This window comes from Hylobates moloch, unplaced genomic scaffold, assembly GCF_009828535.3.
Source record: "Hylobates moloch isolate HMO894 unplaced genomic scaffold, HMol_V3 SCAFFOLD_5, whole genome shotgun sequence".
Taxonomy (NCBI): domain Eukaryota; kingdom Metazoa; phylum Chordata; class Mammalia; order Primates; family Hylobatidae; genus Hylobates; species Hylobates moloch.
Window position 1 is genome coordinate 133,759,896 of NW_026652280.1, and position 23,638 is coordinate 133,783,533.

At 43.5% G+C, this 23,638-nt stretch overlaps 1 protein-coding gene across 5 annotated transcripts in view; it reads left to right on the plus strand.

The window, feature by feature from the left end:
• The first annotated feature begins 4,153 nt into the window (after positions 1 to 4,153).
• EVI5 (ecotropic viral integration site 5) overlaps positions 4,154 to 23,638 on the plus strand; it is a 289,476-nt gene continuing 269,991 nt past the window's right edge. For 3 of the 5 annotated variants that reach the window (XM_058439572.1, XM_058439573.1, XM_058439574.1), the window contains exon 1: positions 5,017 to 5,027. The gene's annotated coding sequence lies outside the window, so the exon portion shown is untranslated. Of the gene's footprint in view, positions 4,448 to 5,016; positions 5,028 to 23,638 lie in introns of those variants that run through there. The other 2 variants (XM_032155352.2, XM_032155353.2) reach the window with 1 other exon arrangement.

Sequence of the window (23,638 nt, forward strand, 5' to 3'; positions counted from 1 at the left end):
TCCAGGGGTATAAATTGAGGTAAGTTATTTGGTATTTACTAAATTTCAGCTTCTTCATATGCAAGGGGGTTATGATAATAATACCTACCCCATGAGGACAGTATGAGGTGTATGTATATAGCCTTAGCCAATACCCATACGTGTTGAGTGCTCAACCAGGTGTTAGCTATTAGATTTTAAAATTTTATTTAATTTTTATGGTTTTTTTGTTGTTGTTGTTGCTATTGAGACAGAGTCTTGCTCTGTTGCCCAGGCTGGAGTGCAGTGGCGCGATCTCAGCTCACTGCAAGCTCCACCTCTTGGGTTCAAGCAATTCTCTGCCTCAGCCTCCCAAGTAGCTGAGATTACAGGCCTCTGCCACCATGCCTGGATAATTTTTTTTTTTATTTTTAGTAGAGATGGGGTTTCACCATGTTGGCCAGGTTGGTCTTGAACTCCTGACCTCGTGATCCACCACCTCGGCCTCCCAAAGTGCTGGGATCACAGGCATGAGCCATCACTGTTTTGTTTTGTTTTTTTTGAGACGGAGTCGCTCACTCTGTCACCTAGGCTGGAGTGCAATGGTGCGATCTCAGCTCACTGCAACCTCCACCCCCCGGGTTCAAGCGATTTTCCTGTCTCAGCCTCCCGAGTAGCTGAGGTTACAGGCACACGCCGCCATGCCCGGCTAACTTTTTTTTTGTATTTTAGTAGAGATGGGGTTTCACCGTATTGCCCAGGCTGGTCTTGAACTCTTCAGCTCAGGCAATCCACCCACCTTGGCCTCCCAAAGTGCTGGGATTACAGGTGTGAGCCACCATGCCCGGCCACTGTTTTTTATAGTTTTTAAGGTAAAATTTACATTCACTGAAATGTTACCTGCATATTTTTTGATAAGTGAATATACTTACGTAACTCACATCCCTATCAAGATAGAGACCATTTTTACCACCCAGAAATTTCACTCACGTACCATCCCAGTCAATCCCCTGCCACAGGGAACCACTGTTATGATTTTTTTCACCACAGATTAATTTTGTCTTTTCTAGAATTTCAAATAAATGGAACAGTATGACACTCTTTTGTGTCATTTATCTTCACATAGATAATTCACATACTTTGTGTCATTTATTTATCTTCACATAGATAATTCACATACTTGAAGATAAAAAAAAGATACAATTTTAAACCTTTTGGGCATGCAGTAAAAATCTCCTTCCCGCTGGTACCCACCAGTCACCCAGTCTTCCTCTCTCTCGCTTTTTTTTTGAGACAAGCTCTTTCTCAGTTGCCCAGGCTGGAGTGCGGTGGCACGGTCATGGCTCACTGCAGCCTCACCCTTCCAGGCTCAAGCAATCCTCCTGCCTCAGGCTCCCAAGTAGCAGGACTCCAGGTGCCTGCCACCACACCTGTCTAAATTTTTTTTTGTAAAGATAGGGTTTTGCCATGTTGCTCAGGCTAGTCTTTTTTTTTTTTTTTTTTTTTTGAGACGGAGTCTCGCTCTGTCACCCAGGCTGGAGTGAAGTGGCGCAATCTCGGCTCACTGCAAGCTCCACCTCCCAGGTTCACGCCATTCTCCTGCCTCAGCCTCTCCGAGTAGCTGGGACTACAGGCGCCCGCCACCACGCCCGGCTAATTTTTTTTGTATTTTTAGTAGAGACGGGGTTTCACCGTGGTCTCGATCTCCTGACCTCGTGATCCGCCCGCCTCGGCCTCCCAAAGTGCTGGGATTACAAGCTTGAGCCACCGCGCCCGGCCTGCTCAGGCTAGTCTTAAACTACTGATCTTAAATGATCCGCCGGCCTCAGCCTTCCAAAGTGTTTAGATTATAGGCGTGAGCCACCGTGCTTGGCTCAGTCTTCCTCTCTTGAAGCAACCAATGTTGTTAGTTTTATGTGGGCCATCCCATGTCTTATCATTATTAATTCAGGTGCTTACAAAAGGCTCTTTGAGAACTGTTTTAAAGGTTACCCAAAGAATCTTGTGACAACCCAGCTAAAATGATATAAAATCAGTTTTAACATAACTGAAGTTTTTAGACTCTGATTCCAAATGTCAGATTGTGACATTTTACCTTTCTCTGACTTTATGCCAAATTTAGTTTAAGTTCTAGCATCTATAATTTTCATTTACTGAACAAATATATATTTAACAAATATGAAAATACAACCATGAAACAAACAAAATCAAATCCTGGACTTAACGGAGCTAATAGTAAAAAAATTCACCAATATAATTACCCAATTACAGTTTCATGCGATGTGAAAGGAGTAAGAGACCACCATAGGGAGGTCACAAGGTGCTTCTCAGAGGTAGATACTAGAGCCGTTGTCAAAGGATGAGGACTGGGAGAACTTTCCGGCCACAGAGCAAAGCATGAGCAAAAGCTCTGTTGAGGCCAGGAAGCTGGTAAATAGGGAATAAAAGAGGCCAGCGTGGCTGGAGCACAGAGAGCAGGGTGGAATTGGTCTGAGCAGTGAGAAGAGTTGGAGAGGTGGGCAAGGCACCTGGCCATTCAGGGCTTGGTTAGTTAGAAGGGTTTTTTCTAAGAGAATGGGAAGGTGTTTAAGTGGTTTAGGCTGGGAAGTGACAGGGTCACACTGTATTTTGAAAAAATCACTCTGCCTGTTGTGTTGAGATTAGAGAGGGGATAAAGGGGATATGGGTAAACCACAAGAAGACTAGGTCAGTAATCCCTCCACCCCAACTCCCCAGGTGAAGGTAGCCTAGACTAGGGTGGTGATGGAGGAGATAGGAGAGGACAGATTCAAGGACCATTTTTAAGGTAAAAACCAACAGAATTTGCTGACGGATGGAATATAAGAGGGGAGAGGTACATTATCAAGGATGTATCTTAGTTTTCTTATACAAGGATTGAGTTGCAATAAACTTGTTAATTGAAATTTCTTTAAATAATGGCACAATCTAAAGTTATGCAAACATTTGCCTCAGATAAAAGTTCAAGTTTTCAAAGTTTTTAGCTGGGTGGAGGGCATGGCTTTACTTCCTATTTCTTGGTATTTCCTAATCTTGTTGAAAAAATGTAAGTTTTTTTTTTTTTTTTTCTGAAATGCTTAGTTCAGTGGAAACCCATCTGCGAATTCTGTCTTATAAATTTAAATTAGAAAATAACTAGGGATATCTAATTTCTAGACAAATAATTTTGGAGTTTCTTGTGCTGCTAATTATTATAATTTTTGTCACTTTTTTTTTTTTTTTTGACCCAGGCTGGAGTGCAGTGGCGCGATTTTGGCTCACTGCAACCTCCACCTCCGTGGTTCAAGCAATTCCTCTGCCTCAGCCTCCAGAGTAGCTGGGAGTACAGGCGTACGCCACCACGCCGGGCTATTTTTTTTTTTTTTTTTTTTTTGTAGTTTTGGTAGAGACGGGGTTTCACCATGTTGGCCAGATTGGTCTCGAACTCCTGACCACAGGCAATCCGCCCGCCTTGGCCTCCCAAAGTGTTGGGATTACAGGTGTGAGCCACCGCGCCCGGCTGTCACTTCTAAACATATAATTAAAGTAATCCGTATTGCCTTTTTAATTTTTCTTGCCTGCTTTTCCTGGACCAGAATTAATAGGCTGTTTGCGTCCCAAACGAAGTACTTTCCTTCTAAGAATGTCTTCGTTGACGCTGCAGGGTTGCCCGGCTGAATCTTACATATTCGTGCCCATGTTCTGCCCCCGGCAGGAGTCTGCATAAACCCAGTGCGTAGAGACGTGTAAGAGTACATTACAATTACAAGTGTCATTTACACGTTGATTATTGTTTTTGAGAGTGCCCTAAGGACACCTCTGGGGGAGCTCGGGGCTGCCTTCCGAAGCATGCGCGTCTGCACCGCGTGCCAGGGGCCTGGAAGTCAGGCTCCGGGGCGGGGCGGTGCGGCGCGGCAGCGCGAGGCCTGCAGTCCTAAGCTCGGGGTCGCTTCAGGCCCCCGAGGGGGTGTGTCTTCTACCGCTTTAACATGGAAGGGGCGGTTCAAGTGGCCGGGGAAGTCGGCGACTTGCAAGACTGAGGGCTGGTGTTTTGAAAGAGAGGCGGAGGGAGAGAGGGATTTCCCCGCCCCCGCTGCACTCCGTCCAATCCCTTCGCCGCCTCCTTTTCTCGGCCGGCCCGCCCGGCCCCTAACCTGCTCGAACCCATTCTGCAGTAGAGGCGGCCGGGTCTCTTTAAGGCCCTACCGCGCCTGCGCCTTCGGCTCTCCTGACGCGGCCGGGCCGGACCCCGGAGGAACCAGCTGGCCAGCAGGCAAGGGGCTGGCTGCGGTTCCGACAGCGGCGGTGCCGGGAGGGGTAGGTGAGGGTCGCGAGGCGGCCCTGAGCTTCTCAGTGAGCGTGGTGCTTTTGGGAACGCGGGACGGGCGACCGTGGAGCCAGGAGCGGGGCCGAGGCGCTGAGACGCGGCGGCGCGGCTGCCGGCTGGATGGGAAGTTAATGTTTACGGCGAAGTCTACTCAACGTTTCCAAGGTGAGGGGCGCTGCGCCAGGCCGGGCGGGCCGGGAGGCCGGACGGGCGGTGAGTCCGTGTTCCGCTGGCGCACAGCTGGGCCGAGGCGCGGCGGGCGGGGGCCGCCGCAAGTTTTGCTGCGCGAGCGGGGCGGGCACGCCCGGCCCCGCCAGGGCCTAAGTTCCCTGCACTCCCTTCCTCGCCTGTCGCCGCCGCCGCCGCCCGCAGCCCTCCTTCTCGTGGGCGCTGGGGAAGAAACTCGTCGGCGGGTCTAACTGTGGCGTCCCAGGGCGGTGGAGGGATGGAGCAGCTTCGGGCACGTCCTCGTAAATCCCGTGGAGGGCACTGACCCTGCATCCCACCCTCGAGGCCAGAAGTCGGTTCCCTCTGGGGACCTGAGGGGCGAGAGCGCTCGCGCCCCTGACTTGCAAAGTTGGCGTCTTTATTTGGCCTCCGGGATTCTGCGCATGGCGTGTCTCCAGGCTGGTGATGGGCAAGGCAGATGTGCCAGGTCCAGAATGCACTTGAGGAGGGTTTGTAGCCATCCCTGAATCACCTTATGACTAGTGGGGCAAGCCTCAAATTAACCTCAGGATTTCCGGTAGGTTGGATTGTGGTGTTGGTGTTTGCACTCAAAAGAGTTGCTGTGATTTCCCTGTGTCTGTCTGTCTGTCTTTGGGGCTTCTTAGATCATCTCATTTGGCATTCTTTCACCCAGGAGTTAACCAAGCCTTTTGGAATGGTTTCCTCGCTTTCCTCCTATCTATTGCTGGTAGAGCTGCTTTTGAAAAGAAGTATTTTCTTGAAGTGGTATCTTTTCTTTGGGTTACAGTGTTGAATAATAAGCTGCTTTCTTTGCCGAAAGAATGAATTCCAGTGCTTACTGAAGTTAAAGAAAAGCGATCTGCTGTTAGTTTTTAATCTGTGTTCTGAGCTGATATATGTTAGTAACTTTTTTTTTGTTTTAAAATTTTGTTAGTAGAATTTCACCAGTGTACCAGAAGCTCTTTTTTCTTTTTCTTTTCTTTTTTTTTTTTTTTTTTGAGACGGAGTCTCACTGTCGCGAGACTGGAGTGCAGTGGCGACCTTGGTTCACTGCAACTTCCACCTCCTGTGTTTAAGCAATTCTCTTGCCTCAGCCTCCCGAGTAGCTGGGACTACAGGCCCGCACCACCACTCCCAGCTAATTTTTATATTTTTAGTAGAGACGAGGTTTCACCATGTTGGCCAGGATGGTCTTGATCTCTTGACCTCGTGTTCCACCTGCCTCGGCCTCCCAAAGTGTTGGGATTACAGGCGTGAGCCACGGTGCCCGGCCTTCTTTTTCTTTCTTTTTTTTTTAAGGCTGAGTCTCACTGTGTCGCCTAGGCTGGATATATTCTCCGAGTAGCTGAGATTACAGGCATACATCACCACTCCCGGCTAATTTCTTTCTTTCTTTTTTTTTTTATTTTTATTTTTAGTAGAGATGGGGTTTCACCATGTTGGTCAGGCTGGTCTCGAACTCCTGACCTCAAATGATCTGCCCGCCTCGGCCTCCCAAAGTGCTGGGATTACAGGCGTGAGCCACCGCACCCCGCCCAGAAGCTCTTTTTTCTATTTTAAAATGATAACTTTACGATTTCCGAGAATTTTGTGTCAAATAAATCTTAGAACTAAGTTATTGAAGTATAGAGAAAAAGTTCACAATTCTAAATGTGCAGGTGGTCTGGGTGCGGTGGCTCACGCATGTGATCCTAGCATTTTGGGAGGCAGAGGCAGGTGGATCACTTGAGCCCAGGAGTTTGAGACTAGCCTGGGCAACGTGGCAAAACCCCATTTCTACTAAAAATACAAAAATTAGCTGGGTGTAGTTGTGTGTGCTGGTAGTCCAAGCTACCCAGGAGGCTGAGGTGGGAGGATCACCAGAGCCGAGGAGGTCGGGGTTGCAGTGAGCCTTGATCATGCCACTGCACTCCAGCCTGAGCGGCAGAGTGAGACCGTCTTTCAGAAAAAACAAAAACAAAAAACATTGCAGGTAATGAATTTTTACTAAGTGAACCACCAAAGATCAAGAAATAGAACATTACTAGATTGGAGTATGTACATAGGAGTGGCATTGTTGGTTTTATAGGTATGTGGCTGATAAAACTTTAGTATTAGATATTGTTGAACATTTTCCCAAAGTGGTTGTACCAATTAGCAGGGAATGTTCTGGTTACCCCACATCCTTGCTGGTGCTTGTCAGTTGAAATTTTTTTTGCTAGTCTAGTACAGGTACAGTAATATATCAGTGTGGTTTCATTTTCCATTTTCCTGGTACTGAGGTTGAGTATCTTTTGTTGACCATTTATATTTCCTCTTGTGAAGTGCCTGTTAAGTCTTTTTGCCCAGTTTTCATTGATATGCTTATTTATCTTTGATTTATAATACTTTATTCTGGATATGAGTCCTTTCTAGGATATATATGTATTGCATTTTTATTTTTTCAGTCTGTGTTTTGCCTTTTTTTTTTTTTGAGACGGAGTCTCGCTCTGTCGCCCAGGTTGGAGTGCAGTGGCGCAATCTCGGCTCACTGCAAGCTCCGCCTCCCGGGTTCACGCCATTCTCCTGCCTCAGCCTCTCCGAGTAGCTGGGACTACAGGCGCCCACCACGACGCCCGGCTAATTTTTTGTGTTTTTAGTAGAGACGGGGTTTCACCGTGGTCTCGATCTCCTGACCTTGTGATTCGCCCACCTCAGCCTCCCAAAGTGCTGGGATTACAAGCTTGAGCCACCGTGCCCGGCTGCCTTTTCAGTCTTTTAATGGTGTTTTTTTCATGCCTGGAGATTCTTAATTTGTGTGTGTGTGTGTTTGTGTGTGTGTGTTTTTTTTTTTTTGTTTGTTTGTTTTGTAAGATGGCGTCTCACTCTGTTGCCAGGCTAGAGTGCAGTGGTGCGATCTCGGCGCACTGCACCCTCCACCTCCCGGGTTCAAGCAATTCTCCTGCCTCAGCCTCCTGAGTAGCTGGGACTATAGGTGTGTGCCACCATGCCTGGCTAATTTTTGTATTTTTAGTAGAGACAGGGCTTCACCATGTTGGCCAGGATGGTCTTGATCTCTTGACCTCATGATCCGCCTGCCTCGGCCTCCCAAAGCGCTGTGATTACAGGTGTGAGCCACCGTGCCTGGCCTTTTTTTTTTTTTTGAGACAGAATCTCACTCTGTTGTCCAGGTTGGAGTGCAGTGGCACGATCACGGCTCACTGCAATCTTGATCTCCCAAGGCTCAGGTAATCCTCCTGCCTCAACCCCCAAGTAGCTGGAACTACAGGTGAGCACCACCATGCCCAGCTAATTTTTGTATTTTTAGCGGAAATGCGGTTTTGCCATGTTGCGTAGGCTGGTCTTGAATTCCTGGGCTCAAGTCATACACCTACACCTGCCTCAGCCTCCCAGAGTGTTGGGATTACAGGCATGAACCACTGCACCCAGCCTGAGATTCTTAATTTTAATGAAGTATACTTTATCAATCTTGTCCTTTATGGTTACTGCTTTTTGTGTCCTGTTTAAGAAATCAATGCCTAACCTGAGAATATGAACATATTTTTCTGTGTTGCCTTATAGCAGTTTTATTTTACTTTTTGCAAAAAAAAATTTTTTTTCAGACAGGGTCTGAAGTGCAGTGGTGCAATCTCAGAACACTGCAATCTCCGCCTCCTGTGCTCAAGCAGTCCTCCCACCTCAGCCTCCTGAGTAGCTGTAACTACGACTACAGGCGTTTGCCACCACGCCTGGCTAATTTTTGTATGTTTTGTAGAGACAGGGTTTCAACATATTACTCAGGCTGGTCTCAAACTCTTGGGCTCAAGCAATCTGCCCTCTTTGGCCTCCCAAAGTGCTGGGATTACAAGTGTGAGCCACTGCACCCATCCGCTACTTTTTGCATTTAAGGTATATAATTTAGAGTAAATTCTCGATGAATCGCAGGGGTCAAGATTCACTTTTTAGGCCGGGCATGGTGGCTCATGCCTGAAGTCCCAGCACTTTGGGAGGCTGAGGTGAGTGGATCATGAGGTCATGAGTTTGAGACCAGCCTAGCCAACATGGTGAAACCCTGTCTCTACTAAAAATACAAAAATTAGCTGGGCGTGGTGGCGGGTGCCTGTAATCCCAGCTACTCAGGAGACTGAGGCAGGAGAATCGCTTGAACCCAGGAGGCAGAGGTTGCAGTGAGACGAGATCGTGCCATTGCACTCTATCCTGGGCGACAGAGTGAGACTCGGTCTCAAAAAAAAAAAAAAAAAAAAAAGATTTACTTTTTTTTTTTTTTCTTTGAGACAGGATCTCACTGTATCACCCAGGCTGGAGTGCAGTAGCATGATCTCCGCCTGCTTTGACCTCCCAAAGTGCTGGGATTTAGGCATGACCCACTGCACCGGGCCAAGATTCACTTTTTACTATATGGACGTCTGTTTGATCCAGCACCATTTATTGCAGATACCATCCTTGTCCTTCTGCACTGTTTGGCACTTTTTTTCATATATTAGATAACAGTATGGTCAGCTAATTTAAAATTGTGTGGGTCTGTTTCTGGATACTTTGTTCTGTTTTATTTGTGTATTTGTTATCCTTGCACTAGTATCACTGTATTAACATAGCTTTATAATAAGCTTTGATATGTGGTAATATAAGCTCTCCAACTTTGTTCCTTAAGGTTTTCTGGGCTGTTCTTGGCTGTTAGCATTTTCATATGATTTTCAGAATCTGCTTGCCAATTTCCACAAATTTTGGAATTTGAGTTGAATATATATAAATTTGGAGATAATTGATGTTTCAATATTGAGTCAATTTATGAACATGGTATATCTCTGTATCTAGGTCTTTTAAGAATTTCTCTTGGTAACGTTCTGTTTTCCATGTAGAAGCCTTGCACATTTTTGTTACTTAGATATTTGATGTTTTTTGATGTTATTGTAACTGATGTTTTAGAACATTTGTGACCTGCATGTAGAAAAATATCTGGTTTTTTTTTTGCAGGGTGAGGGAGGGGTGGCCCTGGGATTATTTTAAAGTAATCTGAGACATCATTTCATCAATAAATTCTAAATCTTTACTCTTTATTCGTGACCTAATCCAAAGTACACCTTCTGTGTTCTAGTATTTCCAACTAAGTTTTGCATGGTATTATTTTTTAACATTGTATCGCCAGTGTGTAGGACCAATTAAAGATTTATGGAGTATTTAGTATATTGATAGTCATTGTGTTAGGCTCTGGGGATACAAAACTGATTAAGATGCTGCTTCTGCCCTTAAGGAACTCGGAGTCTAGTGGGGGTAGTAGAAATTTAAAAAAAGATCATTGTCTTCCACTAGGAGAAGTACTATGATGGAAATTGTCTTGGCAGCATGCAAAGGGGTATCTAAATCAAATCTAGGGGAGGGGGACAGGGTCTATGCTTGGCTCCCAGTGTTCTGAGAGGTGGGCAAAGAAAGTGGGCTGTGGGCAGGGGCTGCTTTTCATCAAACACGCTTCTGTTTAACCCTTTGGGTTTCAGCCTTGAGCCTCACTTTACTTTTCTTGAGTCTGGAGTCTCACCAGGTGTATTAGTCTGTTCTCACGCTGCTATGAAGAATACTCAAGACTGGGTAATTTATAAAGAAAAGAGGTGTAATTGACTCACAGTGCCATATGGCTGGGGAGGCCTCAGGAAACTTACAACCATGGTGGAAGGCACCTCTTCACAGGGGAACAGGAGAGCGAATGAATGCCCAGCAAAGGGTGAAGCCCCCTGTAAAACCATCAGATCTTGTGAGAACTCACTCACTGTCACAATAACAGGGTGGGGGAAATTGCCTCTGTGATTCATTTATCTCCACCTGGTCCTGCCCTTTACATGTGGGGATTATTACAATTTAAGGTGAGATTTGGGTGGGGACACAGAGCCAAATCGCATCACCAGGTCAGTGTTTCTAGAAAATAAATTTGAGATAGGAATGGTGGCAGAGGAGGGAACCTAGACTAGAGTCCAACTGTACCTTACATAGACTTTAAACCATTTACTTTCGCCTCTCCACCACTGACCCTATACTTGGGAACTCTGAGGCTTCTAGATCCTGAGCCTTTCTGGGATTCTGTGAGTTAGCCAAATCAGCTTGCTTCTTTTTATTTTTTGAATTAAAAAAATTTTTTATATCACTTTATCTGGCAGCCTTCTGAGCCAGAATAGGTTCAGAGAGACTCCCTCAGCTTGTTTCTTGATTGTATTCCCTTTTGCAGGCCAGTAGGTTCAGCTTCCTCTACTCAGTCACTTATTTCTCCATCTCTTCTTGTTTCATGGGTGCCATATCTGTTCTTATCTCTCTGAGAATGTTAAAAATCGTTTTCTTAAACCTTTTTTTTTTTTTTTTTTTAAGATGGAGTCTCAGCCACCCAGGCTAGAGGTGCAGTGGTGTGATCTCGGCTCACTGCAGCCACCATCTTCCGGGTACAAGCGATTCTCCCGTTTCAGCCTTCCAAGTAGCTGGGATTACAGGCATCTACCATCATGCCCAGCTAATTTTTGTATTTTTAGTAGGGCCGGAGTTTCACCATGTTGGCCAGGCTGGTCTTGAACTCCTGACCTCAGGTGATCCGTCCACCTTGGCCTCCCAAAGTGCTAGGACTACAGGCGTGAGGCACTGCGCCTGGCCTAGACCTTCTTTTCCTTGCATAGTTTCTTCCAAGTTACTTTTTTTCCTATTTGGTATAGTCTTATTAGTAGAGGCCCTCCTCGGAAGACTGGTAATCCTTGGTTGTCTGTTCGTGATTAAGAGTGGGCTACTGAAAGCTGATGGGAGGTAAAGGACGTGTCGTTTTACCCTGTATTCTGGAGTCTAAAGCAGTGATTCTCAGCTTCGGCTGCACATTAGAATCACATGCCATCAGAGCTTTAAAAAAAAAAAAATCCCTGCTGCTAATAACGTCAATCTCTGAGACTAGGTCCCAGGTAGCGATAGTTAAAAAAAAATTAGGTGTGGCTACATACAGTAAAATGCACAGAATTTAAGTGTATAGTTTGATTTTTACCATGTAACTGATATAAGATGTAGAGCATGGCAAAAAATTCTAGAAAATTCCTTCATATCCCTTTCTTCTGTTGTCTCACTCTCAGCCCAGAGGTGACCACTATTCTGATTTCTATCTCCGTAGATTAGCACCAGTATTTTTTAAAGCTGCCAAGATAATTCCAGTGTGTGGCCAAGATTGAAATGATTGATCTGGGTGGATTGTTTGAGGCTATCTCCACGGTATTTATTTTTCCTTTTGTCCCAGTCATATTTTCCAGAGAATATCTTCCAGTTTTCTGCTTGGAGAGTTGAGGTCTAGTTGTCAGTATCTGGGAACTCAGGAAAAGAGGGTTGGGTAAGGAGCCATAGAACATTTAGTATATGGGCTCACACAATCTGTCTCTGTTAGGATGCCTATGTCTTCCACCTTGTATGGTTTACCCTCTTGAGAAAAGAAATCTGTCGCCTGCCACATTGAGGGTGGGGCCACTCAGCAGCTTGGAGGAAATCTGGGATTCTAACTGTTCAGCATTCACTTGCTCCTTTCTTTTAGTCCCCCTTCCCCTCTTTGTTCTGGCAGTTCCTGAGCCTTTTGAGGAATCTATGGCATAAACTGGTTTGTTCTTAGTTGTCAGCATTGCTGGCTTAGAATTTGGCCCTCTTTGGCGGGGTGCGGTGGCTCACCCCTGTAATCCCAAAGCCCTTTGGGAGGCTGAGGCAGGCAGATCATGAGGTCAAGAGATCGAGACCATCCCGGCCAATATGGTGAAACCCCGTCTCTACTAAAAATACAAAAATTAGCTGGGCGTGGTGGCGTGTGCCTGTAGTCCCAGCTACTCAGGAGGCTGAGGCAGGAGGATTGCTTGAACCCAGGAGGCGGAGGTAGCAGTGAGCTGAGATTGCGCCACTGCACCCCCATCCTGGCGACAGAGTGAGACTCCGTCACAAAAAAAAAAAAAAAAAATTTTGGCATCTTTGACTAGGTCAGTTATCCAGCTGCTTTCCAGCTTCCAAAATTTTGTTGCTGTTGTCTAATTCTCCCTGTCCTAATGGCTTGTGTCCTAAAAACAGAACAAACAACAGTAACACAACTTTCTTTATCCTTGTTTTAGTAACGTTTTGGGAGGAAGCAAAATTAGATGTGTGTGTGTTCAATCTGCCATCTCACCTTGGAAGTCCACTGTCTGCTTTCCATTATACAGAAACTTGTTGCCATCTGTCCTCCATTGTTGTCTCCTCCTTATGGGGTTATACCTTTTAAATTTCTTCATAGTTGTCTGAAAAGAGTGTCAGGAGGTAGAGGACCTAAATATTGGTCAAGCTGTCATTTCTTTAGGAGTCTCAAAATTCTTTTTAGAAGTACTCGTTGTCCCAGGATCTTATAATCTCAAGATTGGAAGTGATTTTTTTTTTTTTTTCCATAGATCTTTTTCTTTTCTTTTTTTTTTTTTTAAATTATACTTCAGGGTTTTAGGGTACGTGTGCACAATGTGCAGGTTTGTTACATATGTATCCATGTGCCATGTTGATTTCCTGCACCCATTAACTCGTCATTTAGCATTAGGTGTATCTCCTAATGCTGTCCCTCCCCCCTCCCCCCACCCCACAACAGTCCCCGGAGTGTGATGTTCCCCTTCCTGTGTCCATGAGTTCTCATTGTTCAATTCCCACCTATGAGTGAGAACATGCGGTGTTTGGTTTTTTGTCCTTGCGATAGTTTACTGAGAATGATGTTTTCCAGTTTCATCCATGTCCCTACAAAGGACACGAACTCATCATTTTTTATGGCTGCATAGTATTCCATGGTGTATATGTGCCACATTTTCTTAATCCAGTCTATCGTTGTTGGACATTTGGGTTGGTTCCAACTCTTTGCTATTGTGAATAGTGCCGCAATAAACATACGTGTGCATGTGTCTTTATAGCAGCATGATTTATAGTCCTTTGGGTATATACCCAGTAATGGGATGGCTGGGTTAAATGGTATTTCTAGTTCGAGATCCCTGAGGAATCGCCACACTGACTTGATTGGAAGTGATTTTGAAGATATTCTGGTTTAACGAGCTATTTGATACCTTCTCTAAAGGAATCGTCCAGCCTAAAATGTGAGAAACTTGTGGTAGGAGGAGATGAGTGCCTGGAGAAATGGATTGGGCTGTAGATCTCTACAAGGGGTCTGGAAATCCATGTGTGCATTAAATGTTGCATGAATAACAGATCTTGTATATTTGTAATACATAATAAAATTTATTAAAAAGTCATAATGGGCGGGGCGTGGTGGTGGCTCATGCCCGTAATCCCAGCACTTTGGGAGGCTGAGGCAGATGGATCACCTGAGGTCAGGAGTTTAAGACCAGCCTGGCCAACATAGTGAAACCCCATCTCTACTAAAAATACAAAAAATTGGCTCGGTGCAGTGGTTCATGCCTGTAATCCCAGCACTTTGGGAGGCCACGGCGGGCGGATCATGAGGTCAGGAGATCGAGACCATCCTGGCTAACATGGTGAAACCCTGTCTCTACTAAAAATACAAAAAATTAGGCAGGCGTGGTGGCGGGCGTCTGTAGTCCCAGCTACTCAGGAGGCTGAGGCGGGAGAATGGCGTGAACCCGGGAGGTGGAGCTTGCAGTGAACTGAGATCTTGCCACTGCACTCCAGCCTGGGCGACGAGCGAGACTCTGTCTCAAAAAAAAAAAAAAAAAAAAAATTAGCTGGCTATGGTGGTGTGCACCTGTAGTCCCAGCTACTTGGGAGGCTGAGGCAGGAGAATCACTTGAACATGGGAGGCAGAGCCTGGGTGACAGTGAGTGAAACTCCATCTCAAAAAAAAAAAAAGTCATGATAGTTTTATCATTTCAGTTAATAATGCTTAAATCCAATCATGGGGAGAGGTAGTTCTCAGAATTTTTTATTTTGAAAAAAGCTTCTAGTTTCATCCATGTCCTGGACATAGTTAACATAAAGTGAGTGATAAAACCACCCATTAAAGTCTCTATTTTAAATATCTCTAATAACTTTGTTATTCTTTGACATTCTATATTTTTATTTTCTTTAAAACACTAAGTCAGTAGCTTTCCAAATGTTGCTCTTTGAGTTAGAATTTTTACCATGAAGTTCATGATGAAATAGAAATGTTTTCAATGTTTATGCACTTTATTCACCTTTAAATTATATCCATCCTTTTTCTGTGTTAAAATGCCCTTTTTCTTATGAAGTGATTCTAGATAGTAGATTTTTCCTTCTAATATTTGGCAAAAAATAAAAACCTGCGAGCCCTACATATTGCTCTTCAAATTAAATTTTTTTTTTTTTTTTTAGACGGAGTCTTGCTCTGTCACCCAGGCTGGAGTGCAGTGGCGCGATTTTGGCTCACTGCAACCTCCGCCTCCCGGGTTCATGCCGTTCTCCTGCCTCAGCCTCCCGAGTAGCTGGGACTACAGGCGCCCGCCACCACACCTGGCTACTTTTTGGTAATTTTAGTAGAGTCAGGGTTTCACCGTGTTAGTCAGGATTGTCTCGATCTCCTGACCTCGTGATCCGCCCGCCTCGGCCTCCCAAAGTGCTGGGATTACAGGCGTGAGCCACCGCGCCCGGCCTCAAATTAATTTTTAACAAGTTTTATAAAACACAAAAGCCTGCTTCTCAACTGCACAGAATCCCCATTGGCCTTTTCTTTCTACCACAAGTTAGTAACAGTCAGTCATGTGTTGCTTAACAATGGGGATGTGTTCTGAGAAATGAGTTGTTAGACAATTTCACTGTTGCATGAACATCATAGAATACACTTAGATAAACCTAGATAGTAGAGCCTACTACACACCTGGGCTATATGGTATATAGCCTTTTGCTCCTGGGCTACAAACCTGTACAGTATGTTATTGTATGGAATACTGTAGGCAGTTGTAACGCAGTGGTACTTGTGTATCTAAACAGCAAAGATACACCAAAAGTACTATATTATAATCTCATGAGACCACCCTTTTGTTTTTTTTTTTGAGATGGAGTCTTGCTGTGTCTTGCAGGCTGGAGTGCAGTGGCGCTATCTCAGCTCACTGCAACTTCTGCCTCCTGGGTTCAAACTATTCTCCTGCCTGAGCCTCCTAGTAGCTGGCATTATAGGCACACACCACTATACCTGGCTAATTTCTACATTTTTATTAGAGATGGAGTTTCACCACGTTGGCCAGGTTGGTCTTGAACTCCTGAACTCAAATGATCCACCTGCCTCAGTCTCCCAAAGTGCTGGGATTACAGGCATGAGCCACTACGCCCAGGCAGGGACTACCCTCTTATATGTGGTATCCATTGACTGAAATGTTCTTATGCGGTGCATGACTCTATTTTACTTTTGTGTTTGTATATAAAATTCAAGATATGAATCAGATGACATGGGGAATTTTTACTATCTCTCATGGTGTTACGATAGTCCTTCCTCATTGGAAGAATGTAGATTAATTAATTGTTGTTAGAACCTGTTGATTGTGACCCCCCAAGTTTGCTTGCAAAGTGTCATCTCATTTCTCACTAGGTATTTCTACTAGCCTGGTATGTTTATTTTGCATTTTTAGCTGTTTACTTCAAGAGAGCTTTCTCTGCTTGTACTGTTTGCAGTTTATCCTTTTAAGTGGCCAAAAACAATGTGGGTTTAGTGCCTTGTTAATTGTTCTTTGTGCTCATCCAACTCACACTGTTAAACTCTCTGAAAAGTGTTCCCTAAAGTTAGTTAAACTGGCTATTATCTGGGTTTTTGTTGTTGTTTTTGCTATTTAGTGTCTTGTAAGTTTGTTATCAGGACTCCTCTTAAGTAACTGCTAGCTCCTTTGTTCTTGAATGGGACCTTGATGAGAGATAGGAACAAAACTTGCTTTATTATGGATAAATGCTTTTTTTGTTTGTTCATAGGAAAGCGTAAGCACTGAGATAGAAGGAAGGATGGGGATTTTGTCTTTGAGTTGGTGCTTAAATGATTATTTGCTGTTGTCTTTGTCCTAAATCTTTTGTATGTCAGAAATGAATCCAGTGTGCTCATAAATTATGCTAGTGATTTTATCAGAACAGTGTTAGCAGATACTGTATAAAAGTGTAGCTTTAATGATTAATTATATATTTGAATGAAATACATGAGAAAGGTAGAAGAAAAATGTAATATCTTCAGGCATACCAGAAATCAAGATAGTTTGGAAAACTGAGCATAATTTGATGGTGAAAGGACCTTCAAGTAAATTGAAAATGAATTTTGGGGATAAGTCATGAATAATGTAATGTCTTTGAATACAGTAGTCCTCCTTTATCTGCAGCTTTACTTAACTGTGGTCAATTACAGTCTGAAAATATTAAATGGAAAATTCCAGAAATAATGTATAAGTTTTTCTTTCTTTTTTTTTTTTGGAGACAGGGTCTTGCTCTGTTGCCCAGACTGTAGTGCAGTGGGGTGATCATGGCTCACTGCAACCTTGACCTCCTGGGCTCAAGCAATCCTCCCACCTCAGCCTCCTTAGTAGCTGGGACTACAGGTATGTGCCGCCACACCTGCCTAATTAAAAAAAATTTTTTTTCTCATAGAGATGGGGTCTTGTTATGTTGTCCAGGCTAGTCTCGAATTCCTGGGCTTAAGTGATCCTCCTGCCTCCTCCTCCCAAAGTGTTGGGATTACAGGCATGAGCCACTGCACCTGACCAATTTAAAGAGTTTTGATAAAGGTATACACCTACGTGAATCATTCCTATTGTGGTTGCTTTAGTTAATTCCCATTGTTGTGATTGTTTAATTTGGTTTTCAGAGATGAGGTCTTGCCCTGTTTCCCATGCTGGAGTGCAGTGGCGTGATCATAGCTCAGTGCAGCCTTGAGCTCCTGGGCTCAAGCGATCTTCCTGCCTCAGCTTTCCAAGTAGTGGGGACAACAGGGTTTGTGCCACTGCACTTGGCTAATTTTTGGGGTATTGCTCTGTTGCCCAGTCTGGAGTTGTGATATCTTTTAATCATAGATTAGTTTTTCTTGTTCTTGAACTTCACATAAGTAGAATAATACAGTGTGTATTCTTTTGTGTCTGCTTCTTTTGGTCAAAATAACGTTTTTGAAATTCATCCGTGATCTTGCACATATCAGTAGTTCTTTTTAATCCATGCATATTAATACATTGTGTGAATATAATACAATTTATTTGTCCTATCTCCTATTTGGCTATTATGAATAAAGCAGCTATGAAGTTTTTTTTTTTTTTTTTTTTTTTTTTTTGAGACAGCCTGTTGCTCAGGCTGGAGTGCAGTGGCACGATCTCGGCTCACTGCAACCTCCGCCTCCTGGGTTCAAGAGATTCTGCTGGCTCAGCCTCCCGAGTAGCTGGGATTACAGGCATGTGCCACCACGTCGGGCTAATTTTGCATTTTTAGTAGAGATGGGGTTTCTCCATGTTGGTCAGGCTGGTCTTGAACTCCCGACCTCAGGTGATCTGCCTGCCTCAGGCTCCCCAAGTGCTGGGATTACAAGTGTGAGCCACCATGCCTGCCCCCCCCCGCCGCTTTTTTTTTTTTAAGATGGGGTTTCGCTCTTGTCGCCCAGGCTGGAGTGCAATGGTGCAATCTCAGCTCAGTACAACCTCCACCTCCCAGGTTCAAGTGATTCTCCTGCCTCAGCCTCCCGAGTAGCTGGGATTACAGGTGCCTGACACCATGCCTAGCTAACTTTTGTATTTTTAGTAGAGACAGGGTTTCACCGTGTTGGGCAGGCTGGTCCTGAACTACTCCTATCCTCAGATGATCCACCCGCCTCACCCTCCCAAAGTGCTGGGATTACAGGCATGAGCCACTGCACCCGGCCGCTATGAAGTTTTGGCTGTGAGTCTTTTTGTAGACATACACTTTCATTTATTTTGGATAAATAAATAGTGGTGGAATTACTGAGTTGTAGGCAAGATGTATGTTTAACTTTAGAAGACAATGCTAAACAATTTTCCCCAAGAAATGACACCATTTTACGTTCCACCCTGCCATCTCTAAAAGATCTAGTTGAGTGTCAAATCAGAATTGAGTTTTAGAAAAATTATTCTGGTACAGTGGGCAGGCCAGGTGTGGTGGCTCCCGCCTGTAATTCCAGCACTTTGGGAGGCTGAGGCGGGCAGATCGCGAAGTCAGGAGTTTGAGACCAGCCTGATCAACATGGTGAAACCCCGTTTCTACTAAAAATCAAAAATTAGCTGGGCATGGTGGTGTGCATCTGTAATCCCAGCTACTCAGGAGGGTGAGGCAGGAGAATTGCTTGAACCTAGGAGGCGGAGGTTGCAGTGAGCTGAGATTGCACCATTGCACTCCAGCCTGGGCGACAGAGTGAGACTCCGTCTCAAAAAAAAAAAAAAATAAAAAGAATATTCTAGTACAGTGGGGTATAAGACTTGGAATAGGGAAAACACACAGTAAAGTAATACACTTGAAAATTGATATATTCCGGCCGGGTGTGGTGGCACATGCCTGTAATCCTAGCTACTTGGGAGGCTGAGGCAGGAGAATTGCTTGAACCTGGGAGGCGGAGATTGTGGTGAGCCGAGATCGCGCCACTGCACTGCAGCCTGGGCGACAGAGGGAGACTCCGTCTCAAAAAAAAAAAAAAAAAAGAAAGAAAATTGATGTATTCCTTATCCAAGGAATTGGTAGGGAGGTAGATAAGCTTATGGATTCTAGCGCTATAAGGACATGGAATCCTTAGACTTGATATATGGGGTGAGGATAAGGTAGGGATCAGGTGGCCCCTATGTATCTGTTATAGGCTGCTGGATGTTGATATGACAATAGAGTGAACACTGTGGAGGAAAAGATTTAAAGGGAAGGAGTGATGAATTCCATTTTGTTTGTAAGTAGTAATTGGGGGTAAAGGAAGTATGAGATATCTCTGGGAGTGTGTGTAGGAAGGATAGAGTGGAATTGGAATGTTGGGGACCAGTAACATTTAAGAAATGAGCTGATGAAGAGTCTGCATAAGAACAAAAGGAGTAGCCACTATTTTGAGTGTGTGGTTTCTATAAAACTTACTATGAAACTTGAGGTACTTGTAATAGTCAATTTGAGACTAAAAATATAAATAATTAAAAAAATATGACATAGGTGGTAGAGCTTAGAGGTCTATAGAAATTATCTATTCATTAATTCTTCTTTTTTTGAGATGGAGTCTTGCTGTGTTGCCCAGGCTGGAGTGCAGTGGCGCTATCTCGGCTCACTGCAGGCTCCGCCTCCCGGGTTCACGCCATTCTCCTGCCTCAGCCTCCTGAGTAGCTGGGACTACAGGTGCCCACCACCACGCCTGGTTAATTTTTTGTATTTTTTTAGTAGAGACGGGGTTTCACCATATTAGCCAGGATGGTCTCGATCTCCTGACTTTGTGATCTGCCCGCCTCGGCCTCCCAAAGTGCTGGGATTACAGGCGTGAGCCACTGCGCCCGGCCTATTCATTAATTCTTTATGCCACCTTTTTTTTTTTTGAGACGGAGTCTCAGTCTTCGTCCAGGCTGGAGTGCTGTGGCGTGATCTTGCGTCACTGCAACCTCCGCCTCCTGGGTTCAAGCAATTCTACTGCCTTAGCGTCTCAAGAAGCTGGGATTACAGGTGTGTGCCACCACACCCAGCTAATTTTTTTGTAATTTTAGTAGAGACAGGGTTTCACCATGTTGGCCAGGCTGGTCTCAAACTCCTGACCTCAAGTGATCCTCCCGCCTCAGCCTCCCAGTGTGCTGGGATTGCAAGCATGAGCCACTGTGCCCGGCTTCTTTCAGCCAACTTTTGTTGTTTAGTGTATACTAGCTGCTGTGCTCGTCATTATGGAGGTAAGACTATTACCCTCTCTTATTCAGAACAGGAAAAAAGAAAAAAAGATGCTTTTAGGCTCTAAGTCAGCTCCCTTCTCAGCTGTGCTGCTAACCTGCAATCCTGACCTCAGTAATGATCTCCTGATACCTTCAGCATTGTGTTGCTCTCTCCCTTTTATTTCCTTACTTTGTATCTTTTCAGATTAGAACATATTTTTCTTGTCATGACAAAGGACCCTACAAAAATTAATTTCCCCTCATTTATGCAAAATAATACATATTTAAGAAAATTTGGAAAAAGAAGTATAAATAATATTAAAAATCACAAAGTTAATGACTTATATTGAATTTTATTGTGGTAATTGCTTTTGGCAGTTTCTGTTACTTCTGTTCTCTATAGTTTAGCCAGAGCAAACTATTAAAACTCAGTTTGGTACTTGTATGCTCATGTTTATAGCAGCATGATTCCCAAGAGTCAAAAGGTGGAAATAACCCAAATGTCCCTCAGCATAGAGATGAATGCATAGACAAAATGTATGTGGATGGGGGTATTTGTATATGTATGAATATGAATATTATTTAGCCACAAAAAGGAATGAGGTTCTGAGACATGCTACAACATGGATGAACCTTGAAAACATTATGCTAAGTAAAATAAGCCAGACAGAAAAGGCTAGTTTTACATATAATCGTACAAGTATGATCCCACCTATATGATATATATAGAATAGGCAAATTCATAGAGTCAGAAAGTAGATTAGAGGTTACCCAGAGATGCAAGAAAGGGAAATGGATATAGTATTTCTGTTCGGGATGATGAAAAAGTTTTGGAAAGAATGCTAATGGTTGCAGAAGATTGTGAATATATTAAATGCCATGAATCATACATTTAAAAATAATGAGAATGGCAAATTTTATGTTTTACTAGAAATATACTTTAAAAAAAAAGTCTATTTGAAACCCTTAAGGACTTGTAGCTAGTTCACAGTTTTACTTCTGAGTGAGGCTTAGATGTCTGTCTATATATTGTTCATGCTCCATCATTTTTTCAAAAAAAGCACTGATTATGTGAGTGGTGAGTTTGTTGACAATTAAATTTTCTTCTTGGTTTTCTTTTTTTCCATAAATATGGATCACTTATAATGAAAACATTTACACGTAAGAATTACATTTTTTTTCTTTTTGAGATGGGATCTCACTGTTGCTCAGGCTGGAGTACAGTGGCATGATCTTGGCTCACTGTAACCTCTGCCCCCTGAGCTCAAGCAGTTCTTCTTCCTCAACCTCCTAAGTATCTGGGACCACAGATGCGCGCCACCACACCCGGCTAAGTTTTTGTATTTTCGGTAGAGATGGGGTTTCACCATGTTGCCCAGGCTGGTCTCTAACACCTGAGCTCAAGCGATCTGCCTGCTTGGGCCTCCCAAAGTGTTGGGATTATAGGCATGAGCCACCGCGCCCAGCTAAGAATTACTTTAAAAACAAAATTACATTAGACAGTATTTATCTTCTTTAGGCTACTGTCTAGTGTCTTTTTTTTTTCTATCTCCTCTTGATCATCTTTCACCTTTTTTTTTTTTTGATGTGTAGATCTCATTCCTTATTTATGTTTTATGTAACCACATTGGAGATAATTAGAAAAAAGAGAAAGAACTCTCTCTGACCCCAAATTTAGTATTCTGACATAACCTTTAATTTTGATGTATTTTCTTCATGTCTCTGCCTATATCTTTGATCTAATTTGAATATATGTGTAATTTGAGTTCTTTTTTCACTTTTTGTTGCATTAACATTTTACATGTGGTCTGCCTGATTGTTGTCTTAACCAGATTTTTTTTTTTTTTTTTTTTTTTGTGAGACAGGGTCTTGCCCTGTCACCCAGGCTGGAGTGCAGTGGCTGAATAATGGCTCACTGCAGCCTCTGACCTCATAGACTCAATCAATCGTCCTGCCTCAGGCTCCTGAGTAGCTGGGACCACAGGTGTGCGCCACTATGCCCAGCTAAATTTTGTATTTTTTGTAGAGACGGGGTTTTGCCATGTTGCCCAAGCTGGTCTTGAACTCCTGGGCTCAAGCAATCCACCTGCTTTGGCCTCCCAGAGTGCTGGGATTACAGGTATGAGCCACCGTGCCCAGCCTTAACCAACTTTTTAAAACAAAATTACAAAAGGCTTACATGATACTAAAAAATTTTAAATACAGAAGTCGCTAAAGTAGGAAAGTTTTCTTTCTCTGTTTTTATTTCCCTTGCTACATTCTTACTATCTTGAGGTAGCTGTTAATAGTTTCATAGCCTATCAAAAAATGGTATTATATTGTATGTATATCCGATTCTTTACCTATATTTGATTGGCTCCATCAAATTGGGAACCATGTTATTTTTAATGGCTGCATCACATTCTGTTGTATGGTAGTGCCATGATTTATTTGCTTATTTTCTGATTGATGAACATTGTGGTTATTACCAGTTTTTTCTTATTATAAATAATTCTGTGATTTTTTTTTTTTTTTTGAGGCAGAGTCTCGCTCGCTCTTTTGCCCAGGCTGGATTGTGCAGTGGCTCAGTCTCAGCTCACTGCAACCTCTAACTCCCGGGTTAAAGTGATTCTTATGCCTCAGCCTGCTGAGTAGCTAGGATTACAGGCGTGCACCACTATGCCCGGCTAATTTTTGTATTTTTAATAGAGACAGGATTTTGTCATGTTGGCCAGGCTGGTCTCAAACTCCCGGCCTCAAGTGATCCACCCACTTTGGCCTCCCAAAGTGCTGGGATTACAAGTGTGAGCTACCACACCTGGCCTGATTTTTTTTTTTTTCTTTTTAAAAATAAGAGATCTACTCCAGCCTTAATTTTAGTACATAAATCCATATACCTATACTATTTATAATAGGAAGTTATGTAAAATCATCTAAATTTTTTTTGTTGTACAGATTGCCACAGCATAGGAATTCATGACTTTAAACTTACTCAAAATTTCTTCTGTAGAACAAAGATAAAACTCAAAACTGTAGAATAAAAAAAAAAAAACCTCTTCAAAAATTAGTACTTTAACTTTACATCAAGTTTGTCTGGCAAGCCCAAGATAAACGTTTGTTTTTGACTTATAAGCCAATGTTAGGCCCAGAATCTACCATAGGTCAAATCTCAAAATGGCAAATTGGAGTCTGTCCAAATTTTCTGTTGTATTGAATATTTTTGAAATATTTGAACTTTTAGCCAGGACGTGAGCATTTTTGTCATACAGGGATTTGTTGTAACTGAATTTGACATACACACCGTCAAAGTGTTTGTTTAGTCCTCCCAGGTATTCATGGTGTATTGAAAGAGATATTCAGTCTTCCTGGTGCTGGTACCTGAAGAGTTCTGATGTCATTTGGATCTCTTTACTTTTGAATGGAAGTTTACAAAAAG